The following is a 22,686-nucleotide window of genomic DNA, read 5'->3' as shown; positions in this document are numbered from 1 at the left end:
AAAAAATATTTCGGCTTCTAGCAGTGTGTGGGACTTGTTCTATTAGTCCATCTATACTGACCTCCATCAGGTTGCAAATTCAATATAATTTTTTTCTGCATCGAGCTCTGAAAAAATATTTCAGCTTCTAGCAGTGTGTCGGACTTGTTCTATTAGTCCATCTATACTGACCTCCATCAGGTTGCAAATTCAATATAATTTTTTTCTAAATCGAGCTCTGAAAAAATATTTCGGCTTCTAGCAGTGTGTGGGACTTTTTCTATTAGTCCATCTATACTGACCTCCATCAGGTTGAAAATTCAATATAATTTTTTTCTGCATCTAGCTCTGAAAAACATTTCGGCTTCTAGCAGTGTGTGGGACTTGTTCTATTAGTCCATCTATACTGACCTCCATCAGTTTGCAAATTCAATATAATTTTTTTCTGCATCTAGCTTTGAAAAAATATTTCGGCTTCTAGCAGTGTGTTGGACTTGTTCTATTAGTCCATCTATACTGACCTCCATCAGGTTGCAAATTCAATATCATTTTTTTCTGCATCTAGCTCTGAAAAAATATTTCAGCTTCTAGCAGTGGGTGGGACTTGTTCTATTAGTCCATCTATACTGACCTCCATCAGGTTGCAAATTAAATATAATTTTTTTCTGCATCGAGCTCTGAAAAAATATTTCAGCTTCTAGCAATGTGTGGGACTTGTTCTATTAGTCCATATATACTGACCTCCATCAGGTTGCAAATTCAAAATAAGTTTTTTCTGCATCAAGCTCTGAAAAAATATTTCAGCTTCTAGCAGTGTGTCGGACTTGTTCTATTAGTCCATCTATACTGACCTCCATCAGTTTGCAAATTCAATATAATTTTTTTCTGCATCTAGCTTTGAAAAAATATTTCGGCTTCTAGCAGTGTGTTGGACTTGTTCTATTAGTCCATCTATACTGACCTCCATCAGGTTGCAAATTCAATATCATTTTTTTCTGCATCTAGCTCTGAAAAAATATTTCAGCTTCTAGCAGTGGGTGGGACTTGTTCTATTAGTCCATCTATACTGACCTCCATCAGGTTGCAAATTCAATATAATTTTTTTCTGCATCGAGCTCTGAAAAAAAATTTCAGCTTCTAGCAGTGTGTGGGACTTGTTCTATTAGTCCATCTATACTGACCTCCATCAGGTTGAAAATTCAATATAATTTTTTACTGCATCGAGCTCTGAAAAAATATTTCGGCTTCTAGCAGTGTGTGGGAATTATTCTATTAGTCCATCTATACTGACCTCCATCAGGTTGCAAATTCAATATAATTTTTTTCTGCATCTAGCTCTGAAAAACATTTGGCTTCTAGCAGTGTGTGGGACTTGTTCTATTAGTCCATCTATACTGACCTCCATCAGGTTGCAAATTCAATATAATTTTTTTCTGCATCGAGCTCTGAAAAAATATTTCAGCTTCTAGCAGTGTGTGGGACTTGTTCTATTAGTCTATCTATACTGACCTCCATCAGGTTGCAAATTCAATATAATTTTGTTCTGCATCGAGCTCTGAAAAAATATTTCAGCTTCTAGCAGTGTGTGGGACTTGTTCTATTAGTCTATCTATACTGACCTCCATCAGGTTGCAAATTCAATATAATTTTTTTCTGCATCGAGCTCTGAAAAAATATTTCGGCTTCTAGCAGTGTGTGGGACTTGTTCTATTAGTCCATCTATACTGACCTCCATCAGGTTGCAAATTCAATATAATTTTTTTCTGCATCGAGCTCTGAAAAAATATTTCAGCTTCTAGCAGTGTGTCGGACTTGTTCTATTAGTCCATCTATACTGACCTCCATCAGGTTGCAAATTCAATATAATTTTTTTCTAAATCGAGCTCTGAAAAAATATTTCGGCTTCTAGCAGTGTGTGGGACTTTTTCTATTAGTCCATCTATACTGACCTCCATCAGGTTGAAAATTCAATATAATTTTTTACTGCATCGAGCTCTGAAAAAATATTTCGGCTTCTAGCAATGTGTGGGACTTGTTCTATTAGTCCATCTATACTGACCTCCAGCAGGTTGCAAATTCAATATAATTTTTTTCTGCATCTAGCTGTAAAAAAATATTTTGGCTTCTAGCAGTGTGTGGGACTTGTTCTATTAGTCCATCTATACTGACCTCCTTCAGGTTGCAAATTCAATATAATTTTTTTCTGCATCGAACTCTGAAAAATAATTCAGCTTCTAGCAGTGTGTGGGACTTGTTCTATTAGTCCATCTATACTTACCTCCATGAGATTGCAAATTCAATATAACTTTTTTCTGCATCTAGCTCTGAAAAAATATTTCGGCATCTAGCAATGTGTGGGAATTGTTCTATTAGTCCATCTATACTGACTTCCATCAGGTTGCAAATTCAATATAATTTTTTTCTGCATCTAGCTCTGAAAAAATTTTTCGGCTTCTAGCCGAGTGTGGGACTTGTTCTATTAGTCCATCTATACTGACCTCCATCAGGTTGCAAATTCAATATCATTTTTTTCTGCATCTAGCTTTGAAAAAATATTTCGGCTTTTAGCAGTGTGTTGGACTTGTTCTATTAGTCCATCTATACTGACCTCCATCAGGTTGCAAATTCAATATAATTTTTTTCTGCATCTAGCTCTGAAAAAATATTTCAGCTTCTAGCAGTGGGTGGGACTTGTTCTATTAGTCCATCTATACTGACCTCCATCAGGTTGCAAATTCAATATAATTTTTTTCTGCATCGAGCTCTGAAAAAAAATTTCAGCTTCTAGCAGTGTGTGGGACTTGTTCTATTAGTGCATCTATACTGACCTCCATCAGGTTGAAAATTCAATATAATTTTTTACTGCATCGAGCTCTGAAAAAATATTTCGGCTTCTAGCAGTGTGTGGGACTTGTTCTATTAGTCCATCTATACTGACCTCCAGCAGGTTGCAAATTCAATATAATTTTTTTCTGCATCTAGCTCTAAAAAAATATTTTGGCTTCTAGCAGTGTGTGGGACTTGTTCTATTAGTCCATCTATACTGACCTCCATTAGGTTGCAAATTCAATGTAATTTTTTTCTGCATCGAGCTCTGAAAAAATATTTCAGCTTCTAGCAGTGTGTGGGACTTGTTCTATTAGTCCATCTATACTGACCTCCATCAGATTGCAAATTCAATATAATTTTTTTCAGCATCGAGCTCCGAAAAAATATTTCAGCTTCTAGCAGTGTGTGAGACTTGTTCTATTAGTCCATCTATACTGACCTCCATCAGTTTGCAAATTCAATATAATTTTTTTCTGCATCGAGCTCTGAAAAAATATTTCAGCTTCTAGCAGTGTGTCGGACTTGTTCTATTCATCCATCTATACTGACCTTCATCAGGTTGCAAATTCAATATAATTTATTTCTGCATCTAGCTCTGAAAAAATATTTTGGCTTCTAGCAGTGTGAGGGACTTGTTCTATTAGTCTATCTATACTGACCTCCATTAGGTTGCAAATTCAATATAATTTTTTTCTGCATCGAGCACTGAAAAAATATTTCAGCTTCTAGCAGTGTGTGGGACTTGTTCTATTAGTCCATCTATACTGACCTCCATCAGATTGCAAATTCAATATAATTTTTTTCAGCATCGAGCTCCGAAAAAATATTTCAGCTTCTAGCAGTGTGTGAGACTTGTTCTATTAGTCCATCTATACTGACCTCCATCAGTTTGCAAATTCAATATAATTTTTTTCTGCATCGAGCTCTGAAAAAATATTTCAGCTTCTAGCAGTGTGTCGGACTTGTTCTATTCATCCATCTATACTGACCTTCATCAGGTTGCAAATTCAATATAATTTATTTCTGCATCAAGCTCTGAAAAAATATTTTGGCTTCTAGCAGTGTGAGGAATTGTTCTATTAGTCCATCTACACTGACCTCCATCAGGTTGCAAATTCAATATAATTTTTTTCTGCATCTAGCTCTGAAAAACATTTTGGCTTCTAGCAGTGTGTGGGACTTGTTCTATTAGTCCATCTATACTGACCTCCATCAGTTTGCAAATTCAATATAATTTTTTTCTGCATCTAGCTTTGAAAAAATATTTCGGCTTCTAGCAGTGTGTTGGACTTGTTCTATTAGTCCATCTATACTGACCTCCATCAGGTTGCAAATTCAATATCATTTTTTTCTGCATCTAGCTCTGAAAAAATATTTCAGCTTCTAGCAGTGGGTGGGACTTGTTCTATTAGTCCATCTATACTGACCTCCATCAGGTTGCAAATTAAATATAATTTTTTTCTGCATCGAGCTCTGAAAAAATATTTCAGCTTCTAGCAATGTGTGGGACTTGTTCTATTAGTCCATATATACTGACCTCCATCAGGTTGCATATTCAAAATAAGTTTTTTCTGCATCAAGCTCTGAAAAAATATTTCAGCTTCTAGCAGTGTGTCGGACTTGTTCTATTAGTCCATCTATACTGACCTCCATCAGTTTGCAAATTCAATATAATTTTTTTCTGCATCTAGCTTTGAAAAAATATTTCGGCTTCTAGCAGTGTGTTGGACTTGTTCTATTAGTCCATCTATACTGACCTCCATCAGGTTGCAAATTCAATATCATTTTTTTCTGCATCTAGCTCTGAAAAAATATTTCAGCTTCTAGCAGTGGGTGGGACTTGTTCTATTAGTCCATCTATACTGACCTCCATCAGGTTGCAAATTCAATATAATTTTTTTCTGCATCGAGCTCTGAAAAAAAATTTCAGCTTCTAGCAGTGTGTGGGACTTGTTCTATTAGTCCATCTATACTGACCTCCATCAGGTTGAAAATTCAATATAATTTTTTACTGCATCGAGCTCTGAAAAAATATTTCGGCTTCTAGCAGTGTGTGGGAATTATTCTATTAGTCCATCTATACTGACCTCCATCAGGTTGCAAATTCAATATAATTTTTTTCTGCATCTAGCTCTGAAAAACATTTGGCTTCTAGCAGTGTGTGGGACTTGTTCTATTAGTCCATCTATACTGACCTCCATCAGGTTGCAAATTCAATATAATTTTTTTCTGCATCGAGCTCTGAAAAAATATTTCAGCTTCTAGCAGTGTGTGGGACTTGTTCTATTAGTCTATCTATACTGACCTCCATCAGGTTGCAAATTCAATATAATTTTGTTCTGCATCGAGCTCTGAAAAAATATTTCAGCTTCTAGCAGTGTGTGGGACTTGTTCTATTAGTCTATCTATACTGACCTCCATCAGGTTGCAAATTCAATATAATTTTTTTCTGCATCGAGCTCTGAAAAAATATTTCGGCTTCTAGCAGTGTGTGGGACTTGTTCTATTAGTCCATCTATACTGACCTCCATCAGGTTGCAAATTCAATATAATTTTTTTCTGCATCGAGCTCTGAAAAAATATTTCAGCTTCTAGCAGTGTGTCGGACTTGTTCTATTAGTCCATCTATACTGACCTCCATCAGGTTGCAAATTCAATATAATTTTTTTCTAAATCGAGCTCTGAAAAAATATTTCGGCTTCTAGCAGTGTGTGGGACTTTTTCTATTAGTCCATCTATACTGACCTCCATCAGGTTGAAAATTCAATATAATTTTTTACTGCATCGAGCTCTGAAAAAATATTTCGGCTTCTAGCAATGTGTGGGACTTGTTCTATTAGTCCATCTATACTGACCTCCAGCAGGTTGCAAATTCAATATAATTTTTTTCTGCATCTAGCTGTAAAAAAATATTTTGGCTTCTAGCAGTGTGTGGGACTTGTTCTATTAGTCCATCTATACTGACCTCCTTCAGGTTGCAAATTCAATATAATTTTTTTCTGCATCGAACTCTGAAAAATAATTCAGCTTCTAGCAGTGTGTGGGACTTGTTCTATTAGTCCATCTATACTTACCTCCATGAGATTGCAAATTCAATATAACTTTTTTCTGCATCTAGCTCTGAAAAAATATTTCGGCATCTAGCAATGTGTGGGAATTGTTCTATTAGTCCATCTATACTGACTTCCATCAGGTTGCAAATTCAATATAATTTTTTTCTGCATCTAGCTCTGAAAAATTTTTTCGGCTTCTAGCCGAGTGTGGGACTTGTTCTATTAGTCCATCTATACTGACCTCCATCAGGTTGCAAATTCAATATAATTTTTTTCTGCATCTAGCTTTGAAAAAATATTTCGGCTTTTAGCAGTGTGTTGGACTTGTTCTATTAGTCCATCTATACTGACCTCCATCAGGTTGCAAATTCAATATAATTTTTTTCTGCATCTAGCTCTGAAAAAATATTTCAGCTTCTAGCAGTGGGTGGGACTTGTTCTATTAGTCCATCTATACTGACCTCCATCAGGTTGCAAATTCAATATAATTTTTTTCTGCATCGAGCTCTGAAAAAAAATTTCAGCTTCTAGCAGTGTGTGGGACTTGTTCTATTAGTGCATCTATACTGACCTCCATCAGGTTGAAAATTCAATATAATTTTTTACTGCATCGAGCTCTGAAAAAATATTTCGGCTTCTAGCAGTGTGTGGGACTTGTTCTATTAGTCCATCTATACTGACCTCCATTAGGTTGCAAATTCAATATAATTTTTTTCTGCATCGAGCTCTGAAAAAATATTTCAGCTTCTAGCAGTGTGTGGGACTTGTTCTATTAGTCCATCTATACTGACCTCCATCAGATTGCAAATTCAATATAATTTTTTTCAGCATCGAGCTCCGAAAAAATATTTCAGCTTCTAGCAGTGTGTGAGACTTGTTCTATTAGTCCATCTATACTGACCTCCATCAGTTTGCAAATTCAATATAATTTTTTTCTGCATCGAGCTCTGAAAAAATATTTCAGCTTCTAGCAGTGTGTCGGACTTGTTCTATTCATCCATCTATACTGACCTTCATCAGGTTGCAAATTCAATATAATTTATTTCTGCATCTAGCTCTGAAAAAATATTTTGGCTTCTAGCAGTGTGAGGAATTGTTCTATTAGTCCATCTACACTGACCTCCATCAGGTTGCAAATTCAATATAATTTTTTTCTGCATCTAGCTCTGAAAAACATTTTGGCTTCTAGCAGTGTGTGGGACTTGTTCTATTAGTCCATCTATACTGACCTCCATCAGTTTGCAAATTCAATATAATTTTTTTCTGCATCTAGCTTTGAAAAAATATTTCGGCTTCTAGCAGTGTGTTGGACTTGTTCTATTAGTCCATCTATACTGACCTCCATCAGGTTGCAAATTCAATATCATTTTTTTCTGCATCTAGCTCTGAAAAAATATTTCAGCTTCTAGCAGTGGGTGGGACTTGTTCTATTAGTCCATCTATACTGACCTCCATCAGGTTGCAAATTCAATATAATTTTTTTCTGCATCGAGCTCTGAAAAAAAATTTCAGCTTCTAGCACTGTGTGGGACTTGTTCTATTAGTCCATCTATACTGACCTCCATCAGGTTGAAAATTCAATATAATTTTTTTCTGCATCGAGCTCTGAAAAAATATTTCGGCTTCTAGCAGTGTGTGGGAATTATTCTATTAGTCCATCTATACTGACCTCCATCAGGTTGCAAATTCAATATAATTTTTTTCTGCATCTAGCTCTGAAAAACATTTGGCTTCTAGCAGTGTGTGGGACTTGTTCTATTAGTCCATCTATACTGACCTCCATCAGGTTGCAAATTCAATATAATTTTTTTCTGCATCGAGCTCTGAAAAAATATTTCAGCTTCTAGCAGTGTGTGGGACTTGTTCTATTAGTCTATCTATACTGACCTCCATCAGGTTGCAAATTCAATATAATTTTGTTCTGCATCGAGCTCTGAAAAAATATTTCAGCTTCTAGCAGTGTGTGGGACTTGTTCTATTAGTCTATCTATACTGACCTCCATCAGGTTGCAAATTCAATATAATTTTTTTCTGCATCGAGCTCTGAAAAAATATTTCGGCTTCTAGCAGTGTGTGGGACTTGTTCTATTAGTCCATCTATACTGACCTCCATCAGGTTGCAAATTCAATATAATTTTTTTCTGCATCGAGCTCTGAAAAAATATTTCAGCTTCTAGCAGTGTGTCGGACTTGTTCTATTAGTCCATCTATACTGACCTCCATCAGGTTGCAAATTCAATATAATTTTTTTCTAAATCGAGCTCTGAAAAAATATTTCGGCTTCTAGCAGTGTGTGGGACTTTTTCTATTAGTCCACCTATACTGACCTCCATCAGGTTGAAAATTCAATATAATTTTTTACTGCATCGAGCTCTGAAAAAATATTTCGGCTTCTAGCAGTGTGTGGTACTTGTTCTATTAGTCCATCTATACTGACCTCCATCAGGTTGCAAATTCAATATAATTTTTTTCTGCATCTAGCTCTGAAAGTTTTTTTCGGCTTCTAGCAGTATGTTGGACTTGTTCTATTAGTCCATGTATACTGACCTCCATCAGGTTGCAAATTCAATATAATTTTTTTCTGCATCGAGCTCTGAAAAAATATTTCAGCTTCTAGCAGTGTGTGGGACTTGTTCTATTAGTCTATCTATACTGACATCCATCAGGTTGCAAAGTCAATATAATTTTTTTCTGCATCGAGCTCTGAAAAAATATTTCAGCTTCTAGCAGTGTGTGGGACTTGTTCTATTATTCCATCTATACTGACCTCCATCAGGTTGCAAATTCAATATAATTTTTTTCTGCATCGAGCTCTGAAAAAATATTTCAGCTTCTAGCAGTGTGTGGGACTTGTTCTATTAGTCCATTTATACTGACCTCCATCAGGTTGCAAATTCAATATAATCTTTTTATGCATCAATCTCTGAAAAAATATTTCAGATTCTAGCAGTGTGTGGGACTTGTTCTATTAGTCCATCTATACTGACCTCAATCAGGTTGCAAATTCAATATAATTTTTTTCTGCATCGAGCTCTGAAAAAATATGTCAGCTTCTAGCAGTGTGTGGGACTTGTTCTATTAATCCATCCATACAGACCTCCATCAGGTTGCAAATTCAATATCATTTTCTTCTGCATGTAGCTCTGAAAAAATATTTCGGCTTCTAGCAGTGTGTGGTACTTGTGCTATTAGTCCATGTATACTGACCTCCATCAGGTTGCAAATTCAATATAATTTTTTTCTGCATCTAGCTCTGAAATTTTTTTTCGGCTTCTAGCAGTGTGTGGGACTTGTTCTATTAGTCCATCTATACTGACCTCCATCAGGTTGCAAATTCAATATAATTTTTTTCTGCATCGAGCTCTGAAAAAATATTTCAGCTTCTAGCAGTGTGTGGGACTTGTTCTATTAGTCCATCTATACTGACCTCCATCAGGTTGAAAATTCAATATAATTTTTTACTGCATTGAGCTCTGAAAAAATATTTCGGCTTCTAGCAGTGTGTGGGACTTGTTCAATTAGTCCATCTATACTGACCTCCAGCAGGTTGCAAATTCAATATAATTTTTTTCTGCATCTAGCTCTAAAAAAATATTTTGGCTTCTAGCAGTGTGTGGGACTTGTTCTATTAGTCCATCTATACTGACCTCCATTAGGTTGCAAATTCAATGTAATTTTTTTCTGCATCGAGCTCTGAAAAAATATTTCAGCTTCTAGCAGTGTGTGGGACTTGTTCTATTAGTCCATCTATACTGACCTCCATCAGATTGCAAATTCAATATAATTTTTTTCAGCATCGAGCTCCGAAAAAATATTTCAGCTTCTAGCAGTGTGTGAGACTTGTTCTATTAGTCCATCTATACTGACCTCCATCAGTTTGCAAATTCAATATAATATTTTTCTGCATCGAGCTCTGAAAAAATATTTCAGCTTCTAGCAGTGTGTGGGACTTGTTCTATTCATCCATCTATACTGACCTTCATCAGGTTGCAAATTCAATATAATTTATTTCTGCATCTAGCTCTGAAAAAATATTTTGGCTTCTAGCAGTGTGAGGAATTGTTCTATTAGTCCATCTATACTGACCTCCATCAGGTTGCAAATTCAATATAATTTTTTTCTGCATCTAGCTCTGAAAAACATTTTGGCTTCTAGCAGTGTGTGGGACTTGTTCTATTAGTCCATCTATACTGACCTCCATCAGGTTGCAAATTCAATATAATTTTTTTCTGCATCGAGCTCTGAAAAAATATTTCAGCTTCTAGCAGTGTGTGGGACTTGTTCTATTAATCCATCCATACAGACCTCCATCAGGTTGCAAATTCAATATAATTTTTTTCTGCATCGAGCTCTGAAAAAATATTTCGGCTTCTAGCAGTGTGTGGTACTTGTTCTATTAGTCCATCTATACTGACCTCCATCAGGTTGCAAATTCAATATAATTTTTTTCTGCATCCTGCTCTGAAAGTTTTTTTCGGCTTCTAGCAGTATGTTGGACTTGTTCTATTAGTCCATGTATACTGACCTCCATCAGGTTGCAAATTCAATATAATTTTTTTCTGCATCGAGCTCTGAAAAAATATTTCGGCTTCTAGCAGTGTGTGGGACTTGTTCTATTAGTCCATCTATACTGACCTCCATCAGGTTGCAAATTCAATATAATTTTTTTCTGCATCGAGCTCTGAAAAAATATTTCAGCTTCTAGCAGTGTGTGGGACTTGTTCTATTAGTCCATTTATACTGACCTCCATCAGGTTGCAAATTCAATATAATCTTTTTATGCATCAATCTCTGAAAAAATATTTCAGATTCTAGCAGTGTGTGGGACTTGTTCTATTAGTCCATCTATACTGACCTCCATCAGGTTGCAAATTCAATATAATTTTTTTCTGCATCGAGCTCTGAAAAAATATTTCAGCTTCTAGCAGTGTGTGGGACTTGTTCTATTAATCCATCCATAGAGACCTCCATCAGGTTGCAAATTCAATATCATTTTTTTCTGCATCTAGCTCTGAAAAAATATTTCGGCTTCTAGCAGTGTGTGGTACTTGTGCTATTAGTCCATCTATACTGACCTCCATCAGGTTGCAAATTCAATATAATTTTTTTCTGCATCTAGCTCTGAAATTTTTTTTCGGCTTCTAGCAGTGTGTGGGACTTGTTCTATTAGTCCATCTATACTGACCTCCATCAGGTTGCAAATTCAATATAATTTTTTTCTGCATCGAGCTCTGAAAAAATATTTCAGCTTCTAGCAGTGTGTGGGACTTGTTCTATTAGTCTATCTATACTGACCTCCATCAGGTTGCAAAGTCAATATAATTTTTTTCTGCATCGAGCTCTGAAAAATTATTTCGGCTTCTAGCAGTGTGTGGGACTTGTTCTATTAGTCCATCTATACTGACCTCCATCAGGTTGCAAATTCAATATAATTTTTTTCTGCATCGAGCTCTGAAAAAATATTTCAGCTTCTAGCAGTGTGTGGGACTTGTTCTATTAGTCCATTTATACTGACCTCCATCAGGTTGCAAATTCAATATAATCTTTTTATGCATCAAGCTCTGAAAAAATATTTCAGATTCTAGCAGTGTGTGGGACTTTTTCTATTTGTCCATCTATACTGACCTCCATCAGGTTGCAAATTCAATATAATTTTTTTCTGCATCTAGCTCTGAAAAAATATTTTGGCTTCTAGCAGTGTGTGGGACTTGTTCTATTAGTCCATCTATACTGACCTCCATCAGGTTGCAAATTCAATATCATTTTTTTCTGCATATAGCTCTGAAAAAATATTTCGGCTTCTAGCAGTGTGTGGTACTTGTGCTATTAGTCCATCTATACTGACCTCCATTAGGTTGCAAATTCAATATAATTTTTTTCTGCATCGAGCTCTGAAAAAATATTTCAGCTTCTAGCAGTGTGTGGGACTTGTTCTATTAGTCCATCTATACTGACCTCCATCAGGTTGAAAATTCAATATAATTTTTTACTGCATTGAGCTCTGAAAAAATATTTCGGGTTCTAGCAGTGTGTGGGACTTGTTCTATTAGTCCATCTATACTGACCTCCAGCAGGTTGCAAATTCAATATAATTTTTTTCTGCATCTAGCTCTAAAAAAATATTTTGGCTTCTAGCAGTGTGTGGGACTTGTTCTATTAGTCCATCTATACTGACCTCCATTAGGTTGCAAATTCAATGTAATTTTTTTCTGCATCGAGCTCTGAAAAAATATTTCAGCTTCTAGCAGTGTGTGGGACTTGTTCTATTAGTCCATCTATACTGACCTCCATCAGATTGCAAATTCAATATAATTTTTTTCTGCATCGAGCTCTGAAAAAATATTTCAGCTTCTAGCAGTGTGTGGGACTTGTTCTATTAGTCCATTTATACTGACCTCCATCAGGTTGCAAATTCAATATAATCTTTTTATGCATCAATCTCTGAATAAATATTTCAGATTCTAGCAGTGTGTGGGACTTGTTCTATTAGTCCATCTATACTGACCTCCATCAGGTTGCAAATTCAATATAATTTTTTTCTGCATCGAGCTCTGAAAAAATATTTCAGCTTCTAGCAGTGTGTGGGACTTGTTCTATTAATCCATCCATACAGACCTCCATCAGGTTGCAAATTCAATATCATTTTCTTCTGCATGTAGCTCTGAAAAAATATTTCGGCTTCTAGCAGTGTGTGGTACTTGTGCTATTAGTCCATCTATACTGACCTCCATCAGGTTGCAAATTCAATATAATTTTTTTCTGCATCTAGCTCTGAAATTTTTTTTCGGCTTCTAGCAGTGTGTGGGACTTGTTCTATTAGTCCATCTATACTGACCTCCATCAGGTTGCAAATTCAATATAATTTTTTTCTGCATCGAGCTCTGAAAAAATATTTCAGCTTCTAGCAATGTGTGGGACTTGTTCTATTAGTCCATCTATACTGACCTCCATCAGGTTGAAAATTCAATATAATTTTTTACTGCATTGAGCTCTGAAAAAATATTTCGGCTTCTAGCAGTGTGTGGGACTTGTTCTATTAGTCCATCTATACTGACCTCCAGCAGGTTGCAAATTCAATATAATTTTTTTCTGCATCTAGCTCTAAAAAAATATTTTGGCTTCTAGCAGTGTGTGGGACTTGTTCTATTAGTCCATCTATACTGACCTCCATTAGGTTGCAAATTCAATGTAATTTTTTTCTGCATCGAGCTCTGAAAAAATATTTCAGCTTCTAGCAGTGTGTGGGACTTGTTCTATTAGTCCATCTATACTGACCTCCATCAGATTGCAAATTCAATATAATTTTTTTCAGCATCGAGCTCCGAAAAAATATTTCAGCTTCTAGCAGTGTGTGAGACTTGTTCTATTAGTCCATCTATACTGACCTCCATCAGTTTGCAAATTCAATATAATTTTTTTCTGCATCGAGCTCTGAAAAAATATTTCAGCTTCTAGCAGTGTGTGGGACTTGTTCTATTCATCCATCTATACTGACCTTCATCAGGTTGCAAATTCAATATAATTTATTTCTGCATCTAGCTCTGAAAAAATATTTTGGCTTCTAGCAGTGTGAGGAATTGTTCTATTAGTCCATCTATACTGACCTCCATCAGGTTGCAAATTCAATATAATTTTTTTCTGCATCTAGCTCTGAAAAACATTTTGGCTTCTAGCAGTGTGTGGGACTTGTTCTATTAGTCCATCTATACTGACCTCCATCAGGTTGCAAATTCAATATAATTTTTTTCTGCATCGAGCTCTGAAAAAATATTTCAGCTTCTAGCAGTGTGTGGGACTTGTTCTATTAATCCATCCATACAGACCTCCATCAGGTTGCAAATTCAATATAATTTTTTTCTGCATCGAGCTCTGAAAAAATATTTCGGCTTCTAGCAGTGTGTGGTACTTGTTCTATTAGTCCATCTATACTGACCTCCATCAGGTTGCAAATTCAATATAATTTTTTTCTGCATCTAGCTCTGAAAGTTTTTTTCGGCTTCTAGCAGTATGTTGGACTTGTTCTATTAGTCCATGTATACTGACCTCCATCAGGTTGCAAATTCAATATAATTTTTTTCTGCATCGAGCTCTGAAAGTTTTTTTCGGCTTCTAGCAGTATGTTGGACTTGTTCTATTAGTCCATGTATACTGACCTCCATCAGGTTGCAAATTCAATATAATTTTTTTCTGCATCGAGCTCTGAAAAAATATTTCGGCTTCTAGCAGTGTGTGGGACTTGTTCTATTAGTCCATCTATACTGACCTCCATCAGGTTGCAAATTCAATATAATTTTTTTCTGCATCGAGCTCTGAAAAAATATTTCAGCTTCTAGCAGTGTGTGGGACTTGTTCTATTAGTCCATTTATACTGACCTCCATCAGGTTGCAAATTCAATATAATCTTTTTATGCATCAATCTCTGAAAAAATATTTCAGATTCTAGCAGTGTGTGGGACTTGTTCTATTAGTCCATCTATACTGACCTCCATCAGGTTGCAAATTCAATATAATTTTTTTCTGCATCGAGCTCTGAAAAAATATTTCAGCTTCTAGCAGTGTGTGGGACTTGTTCTATTAATCCATCCATAGAGACCTCCATCAGGTTGCAAATTCAATATCATTTTTTTCTGCATCTAGCTCTGAAAAAATATTTCGGCTTCTAGCAGTGTGTGGTACTTGTGCTATTAGTCCATCTATACTGACCTCCATCAGGTTGCAAATTCAATATAATTTTTTTCTGCATCTAGCTCTGAAATTTTTTTTCGGCTTCTAGCAGTGTGTGGGACTTGTTCTATTAGTCCATCTATACTGACCTCCATCAGGTTGCAAATTCAATATAATTTTTTTCTGCATCGAGCTCTGAAAAAATATTTCAGCTTCTAGCAGTGTGTGGGACTTGTTCTATTAGTCTATCTATACTGACCTCCATCAGGTTGCAAAGTCAATATAATTTTTTTCTGCATCGAGCTCTGAAAAATTATTTCGGCTTCTAGCAGTGTGTGGGACTTGTTCTATTAGTCCATCTATACTGACCTCCATCAGGTTGCAAATTCAATATAATTTTTTTCTGCATCGAGCTCTGAAAAAATATTTCAGCTTCTAGCAGTGTGTGGGACTTGTTCTATTAGTCCATTTATACTGACCTCCATCAGGTTGCAAATTCAATATAATCTTTTTATGCATCAAGCTCTGAAAAAATATTTCAGATTCTAGCAGTGTGTGGGACTTTTTCTATTTGTCCATCTATACTGACCTCCATCAGGTTGCAAATTCAATATAATTTTTTTCTGCATCTAGCTCTGAAAAAATATTTTGGCTTCTAGCAGTGTGTGGGACTTGTTCTATTAGTCCATCTATACTGACCTCCATCAGGTTGCAAATTCAATATCATTTTTTTCTGCATATAGCTCTGAAAAAATATTTCGGCTTCTAGCAGTGTGTGGTACTTGTGCTATTAGTCCATCTATACTGACCTCCATTAGGTTGCAAATTCAATATAATTTTTTTCTGCATCGAGCTCTGAAAAAATATTTCAGCTTCTAGCAGTGTGTGGGACTTGTTCTATTAGTCCATCTATACTGACCTCCATCAGGTTGAAAATTCAATATAATTTTTTACTGCATTGAGCTCTGAAAAAATATTTCGGCTTCTAGCAGTGTGTGGGACTTGTTCTATTAGTCCATCTATACTGACCTCCAGCAGGTTGCAAATTCAATATAATTTTTTTCTGCATCTAGCTCTAAAAAAATATTTTGGCTTCTAGCAGTGTGTGGGACTTGTTCTATTAGTCCATCTATACTGACCTCCATTAGGTTGCAAATTCAATGTAATTTTTTTCTGCATCGAGCTCTGAAAAAATATTTCAGCTTCTAGCAGTGTGTGGGACTTGTTCTATTAGTCCATCTATACTGACCTCCATCAGATTGCAAATTCAATATAATTTTTTTCAGCATTGAGCTCCGAAAAAATATTTCAGCTTCTAGCAGTGTGTGAGACTTGTTCTATTAGTCCATCTATACTGACCTCCATCAGTTTGCAAATTCAATATCATTTTTTTCTGCATCTAGCTCTGAAAAAATATTTCGGCTTCTAGCAGTGTGTGGTACTTGTGCTATTAGTCCATCTATACTGACCTCCATCAGGTTGCAAATTCAATATAATTTTTTTCTGCATCTAGCTCTGAAATTTTTTTTCGGCTTCTAGCAGTGTGTGGGACTTGTTCTATTAGTCCATCTATACTGACCTCCATCAGGTTGCAAATTCAATATAATTTTTTTCTGCATCGAGCTCTGAAAAAATATTTCAGCTTCTAGCAGTGTGTGGGACTTGTTCTATTAGTCTATCTATACTGACCTCCATCAGGTTGCAAAGTCAATATAATTTTTTTCTGCATCGAGCTCTGAAAAATTATTTCGGCTTCTAGCAGTGTGTGGGACTTGTTCTATTAGTCCATCTATACTGACCTCCATCAGGTTGCAAATTCAATATAATTTTTTTCTGCATCGAGCTCTGAAAAAATATTTCAGCTTCTAGCAGTGTGTGGGACTTGTTCTATTAGTCCATTTATACTGACCTCCATCAGGTTGCAAATTCAATATAATCTTTTTATGCATCAAGCTCTGAAAAAATATTTCAGATTCTAGCAGTGTGTGGGACTTTTTCTATTTGTCCATCTATACTGACCTCCATCAGGTTGCAAATTCAATATAATTTTTTTCTGCATCTAGCTCTGAAAAAATATTTTGGCTTCTAGCAGTGTGTGGGACTTGTTCTATTAGTCCATCTATACTGACCTCCATCAGGTTGCAAATTCAATATCATTTTTTTCTGCATATAGCTCTGAAAAAATATTTCGGCTTCTAGCAGTGTGTGGTACTTGTGCTATTAGTCCATCTATACTGACCTCCATTAGGTTGCAAATTCAATATAATTTTTTTCTGCATCGAGCTCTGAAAAAATATTTCAGCTTCTAGCAGTGTGTGGGACTTGTTCTATTAGTCCATCTATACTGACCTCCATCAGGTTGAAAATTCAATATAATTTTTTACTGCATTGAGCTCTGAAAAAATATTTCGGCTTCTAGCAGTGTGTGGGACTTGTTCTATTAGTCCATCTATACTGACCTCCAGCAGGTTGCAAATTCAATATAATTTTTTTCTGCATCTAGCTCTAAAAAAATATTTTGGCTTCTAGCAGTGTGTGGGACTTGTTCTATTAGTCCATCTATACTGACCTCCATTAGGTTGCAAATTCAATGTAATTTTTTTCTGCATCGAGCTCTGAAAAAATATTTCAGCTTCTAGCAGTGTGTGGGACTTGTTCTATTAGTCCATCTATACTGACCTCCATCAGATTGCAAATTCAATATAATTTTTTTCAGCATTGAGCTCCGAAAAAATATTTCAGCTTCTAGCAGTGTGTGAGACTTGTTCTATTAGTCCATCTATACTGACCTCCATCAGTTTGCAAATTCAATATAATTTTTTTCTGCATCGAGCTCTGAAAAAATATTTCAGCTTCTAGCAGTGTGTGGGACTTGTTCTATTCATCCATCTATACTGACCTTCATCAGGTTGCAAATTCAATATAATTTATTTCTGCATCTAGCTCTGAAAAAATATTTTGGCTTCTAGCAGTGTGAGGAATTGTTCTATTAGTCCATCTATACTGACCTCCATCAGGTTGCAAATTCAATATAATTTTTTTCTGCATCTAGCTCTGAAAAACATTTTGGCTTCTAGCAGTGTGTGGGACTTGTTCTATTAGTCCATCTATACTGACCTCCATCAGGTTGCAAATTCAATATTATTTTTTTCTGCATCGAGCTCTGAAAAAATATTTCAGCTTCTAGCAGTGTGTGGGACTTGTTCTATTAATCCATCCATACAGACCTCCATCAGGTTGCAAATTCAATATAATTTTTTTCTGCATCGAGCTCTGAAAAAATATTTCGGCTTCTAGCAGTGTGTGGTACTTGTTTTATTAGTCCATCTATACTGACCTCCATCAGGTTGCAAATTCAATATAATTTTTTTCTGCATCTAGCTCTGAAAGTTTTTTTCGGCTTCTAGCAGTATGTTGGACTTGTTCTATTAGTCCATGTATACTGACCTCCATCAGGTTGCAAATTCAATATAATTTTTTTCTGCATCGAGCTCTGAAAAAATATTTCAGCTTCTAGCAGTGTGTGGGACTTGTTCTATTAGTCTATCTATACTGACATCCATCAGGTTGCAAAGTCAATATAATTTTTTTCTGCATCGAGCTCTGAAAAAATATTTCGGCTTCTAGCAGTGTGTGGGATTTGTTCTATTAGTCCATCTATACTGACCTCCATCAGGTTGCAAATTCAATATAATTTTTTTCTGCATCGAGCTCTGAAAAAATATTTCAGCTTCTAGCAGTGTGTGGGACTTGTTCTATTAGTCCATTTATACTGACCTCCATCAGGTTGCAAATTCAATATAATCTTTTTATGCATCAATCTCTGAAAAAATATTTCAGATTCTAGCAGTGTGTGGGACTTGTTCTATTAGTCCATCTATAGTGACCTCCATCAGGTTGCAAATTCAATATAATTTTTTTCTGCATCGAGCTCTGAAAAAATATTTCAGCTTCTAGCAGTGTGTGGGACTTGTTCTATTAATCCATCCATACAGACCTCCATCAGGTTGCAAATTCAATATCATTTTTTTCTGCATCTAGCTCTGAAAAAATATTTCGGCTTCTAGCAGTGTGTGGTACTTGTGCTATTAGTCCATCTATACTGACCTCCATCAGGTTGCAAATTCAATATAATTTTTTTCTGCATATAGCTCTGAAATTTTTTTTCGGCTTCTAGCAGTGTGTGGGACTTGTTCTATTAGTCCATCTATACTGACTTCCATCAGGTTGCAAATTCAATATAATTTTTTTCTGCATCGAGCTCTGAAAAAATATTTCAGCTTCTAGCAGTGTGTGGGACTTGTTCTATTAGTCTATCTATACTGACCTCCATCAGGTTGCAAAGTCAATATAATTTTTTTCTGCATCGAGCTCTGAAAAATTATTTCGGCTTCTAGCAGTGTGTGGGACTTGTTCTATTAGTCCATCTATACTGACCTCCATCAGGTTGCAAATTCAACATAATTTTTTTCTGCATCGAGCTCTGAAAAAATATTTCAGCTTCTAGCAGTGTGTGGGACTTGTTCTATTAGTCCATTTATACTGACCTCCATCAGGTTGCAAATTCAATATAATCTTTTTATGCATCAAGCTCTGAAAAAATATTTCAGATTCTAGCAGTGTGTGGGACTTTTTCTATTTGTCCATCTATACTGACCTCCTTCAGGTTGCAAATTCAATATAATTTTTTTCTGCATCTAGCTCTGAAAAAATATTTTGGCTTCTAGCAGTGTGTGGGACTAGTTCTATTAGTCCATCTATACTGACCTCCATCAGGTTGCAAATTCAATATCATTTTTTTCTGCATATAGCTCTGAAAAAATATTTCGGCTTCTAGCAGTGTGTGGTACTTGTGCTATTAGTCCATCTATACTGACCTCCATTAGGTTGCAAATTCAATATAATTTTTTTCTGCATCGAGCTCTGAAAAAATATTTCAGCTTCTAGCAGTGTGTGGGACTTGTTCTATTAGTCTATCTATACTGACATCCATCAGGTTGCAAAGTCAATATAATTTTTTTCTGCATCGAGCTCTGAAAAAATATTTCGGCTTCTAGCAGTGTGTGGGACTTGTTCTATTAGTCCATCTATACTGACCTCCATCAGGTTGCAAATTCAATATAATTTTTTTCTGCATCGAGCTCTGAAAAAATATTTCAGCTTCTAGCAGTGTGTGGGACTTGTTCTATTAGTCCATTTATACTGACCTCCATCAGGTTGCAAATTCAATATAATCTTTTTATGCATCAATCTCTGAAAAAATATTTCAGATTCTAGCAGTGTGTGGGACTTGTTCTATTAGTCCATCTATACTGACCTCCATCAGGTTGCAAATTCAATATAATTTTTTTCTGCATCGAGCTCTGAAAAAATATTTCAGCTTCTAGCAGTGTGTGGGACTTGTTCTATTAATCCATCCATACAGACCTCCATCAGGTTGCAAATTCAATATCATGTTTTTCTGCATCTAGCTCTGAAAAAATATTTCGGCTTCTAGCAGTGTGTGGTACTTGTGCTATTAGTCCATCTATACTGACCTCCATCAGGTTGCAAATTCAATATAATTTTTTTCTGCATCTAGCTCTGAAATTTTTTTTCGGCTTCTAGCAGTGTGTGGGACTTGTTCTATTAGTCCATCTATACTGACCTCCATCAGGTTGCAAATTCAATATAATTTTTTTCCGCATCGAGCTCTGAAAAAATATTTCAGCTTCTAGCAGTGCGTGGGACTTGTTCTATTAGTCTATCTATGCTGACCTCCATCAGGTTGCAAAGTCAATATAATTTTTTTCTGCATAGAGCTCTGAAAAAATATTTCGGCTTCTAGCAGTGTGTGGGACTTGTTCTATTAGTCCATCTATACTGACCTCCATCAGGTTGCAAATTCAATATAATTTTTTTCTGCATCGAGCTCTGAAAAAATATTTCAGCTTCTAGCAGTGTGTGGGACTTGTTCTATTAGTCCATTTATACTGACCTCCATCAGGTTGCAAATTCAATATAATCTTTTTATGCATCAAGCTCTGAAAAAATATTTCAGAATCTAGCAGTGTGTGGGACTTGTTCTATTTGTCCATCTATACTGACCTCCATCAGGTTGCAAATTCAATATAATTTTTTTCTGCATCTAGCTCTGAAAAAATATTTTGGCTTCTAGCAGTGTGTGGGACTTGTTCTATTAGTCCATCTATACTGACCTCCATCCGGTTGCAAATTCAATATCATTTTTTTCTGCATATAGCTCTGAAAAAATATTTCGGCTTCTAGCAGTGTGTGGTACTTGTGCTATTAGTCCATCTATACTGACCTCCATCAGGTTGCAAATTCAATATAATTTTTTTCTGCATCTAGCTCTGAAATTTTTTTTTATCTTCTAGCAGTGTGTGGGACTTGTTCTATTAGTCCATCTATACTGACCTCCATCAGGTTGCAAATTCAATATAATTTTTTTCTGCATCGAGCTCTGAAAAAATTTTTCGGCTTCTAGCAGTGTGTGGGACTTGTTCTATTAGTCCATCTATACTGACCTCCATCAGGTTGCAAATTCAATATAATTTTTTTCTGCATCAAGCTCTGAAAAAATATTTCAGCTTCTAGCAGTGTGTGGTACTTGTTCTATTAGTCCATTTATACTGACCTCCATCAGGTTGCAAATTCAATATAATCTTTTTATGCATCAAGCTCTGAAAAAATATTTCAGATTCTAGCAGTGTGTGGGACTTGTTCTATTTGTCCATCTATACTGGCCTCCATCAGGTTGCAAATTCAATATAATTTTTTTCTGTATCTAGCTCTGAAAAAAGATTTCAGCTTCTAGCAGTGTGTGGGACTTGTTCTATTAGTCCATCCATACAGACCTCCATCAGGTTGCAAATTCAATATAATTTTTTTCTGCATCTAGCTCTGAAAAAATATTTCGGCTTCTAGCAGTGTGTGGGACTTGTTCTATTAGTCCATCTATACTGACCTCCATCAGGTTGCAAATTCAATGTAATTTTTTTCTGCATCTAGCTCTGAAACAATATTTCGGCTTCTAGCAGTTTGTGGGACTTGTTCTATTAGTCCATCTATACTGACCTCCATCAGGTTGCAAATTCAATATAATTTTTTTCTACATCTAGCTCTGAAAAAATATTTTGGCTTCTAGCAGTGTGTGGGACTTGTTCTATTAGTCCATCTATACTGACCTCCATCAGGTTGCAAATTCAATATAACTTTTTTCTGCATCTAGCTCTGAAAAAATATTTCGGCTTCTAGCAGTGTGTGGGACTTGTTCTATTACTTCATCTATACTGACCTCCATCAGGTTGCAAATTCAATATAATTTTTTTCTGCATCGAGCTCTGAAAAAATATTTCAGCTTCTAACAGTGTGTGGGACTTGTTCTATTAGTCCATCTATACTGACCTCCATCAGGTTGCAAATTCAATATAATTTTTTTCTGCATCGAGCTCTGAAAAAATATTTCAGCTTCTAGCTGTGTGTGGGGCTTGTTCTATTCGTCCATCTATACTGACCTCCATCAGGTTGCAAATTCAATATAATTTTTTTCTGCATCGAGCTCTGAAAAAATATTTCAGCTTCTAGCAGTGTGTGGGACTTGTTCTATTAATCCATCCATACAGACCTCCATCAGGTTGCAAATTCAATATCATTTTCTTCTGCATGTAGCTCTGAAAAAATATTTCGGCTTCTAGCAGTGTGTGGTACTTGTGCTATTAGTCCATCTATACTGACCTCCATCAGGTTGCAAATTCAATATAATTTTTTTCTGCATCTAGCTCTGAAATTTTTTTTCGGCTTCTAGCAGTGTGTGGGACTTGTTCTATTAGTCCATCTATACTGACCTCCATCAGGTTGCAAATTCAATATAATTTTTTTCTGCATCGAGCTCTGAAAAAATATTTCAGCTTCTAGCAGTCTGTGGGACTTGTTCTATTAGTCCATCTATACTGACCTCCATCAGGTTGAAAATTCAATATAATTTTTTACTGCATTGAGCTCTGAAAAAATATTTCGGCTTCTAGCAGTGTGTGGGACTTGTTCTATTAGTCCATCTATACTGACCTCCAGCAGGTTGCAAATTCAATATAATTTTTTTCTGCATCTAGCTCTAAAAAAATATTTTGGCTTCTAGCAGTGTGTGGGACTTGTTCTATTA

This window comes from Phyllobates terribilis, unplaced genomic scaffold (genome assembly GCF_046119375.1).
Source record: "Phyllobates terribilis strain yellow unplaced genomic scaffold, ASM4611937v1 Scaffold_3__8_contigs__length_932513732, whole genome shotgun sequence".
In the NCBI taxonomy this organism is placed as follows: Eukaryota; Metazoa; Chordata; class Amphibia; order Anura; family Dendrobatidae; genus Phyllobates; species Phyllobates terribilis.
Note: the sequence above shows the minus strand (reverse complement) of the source record.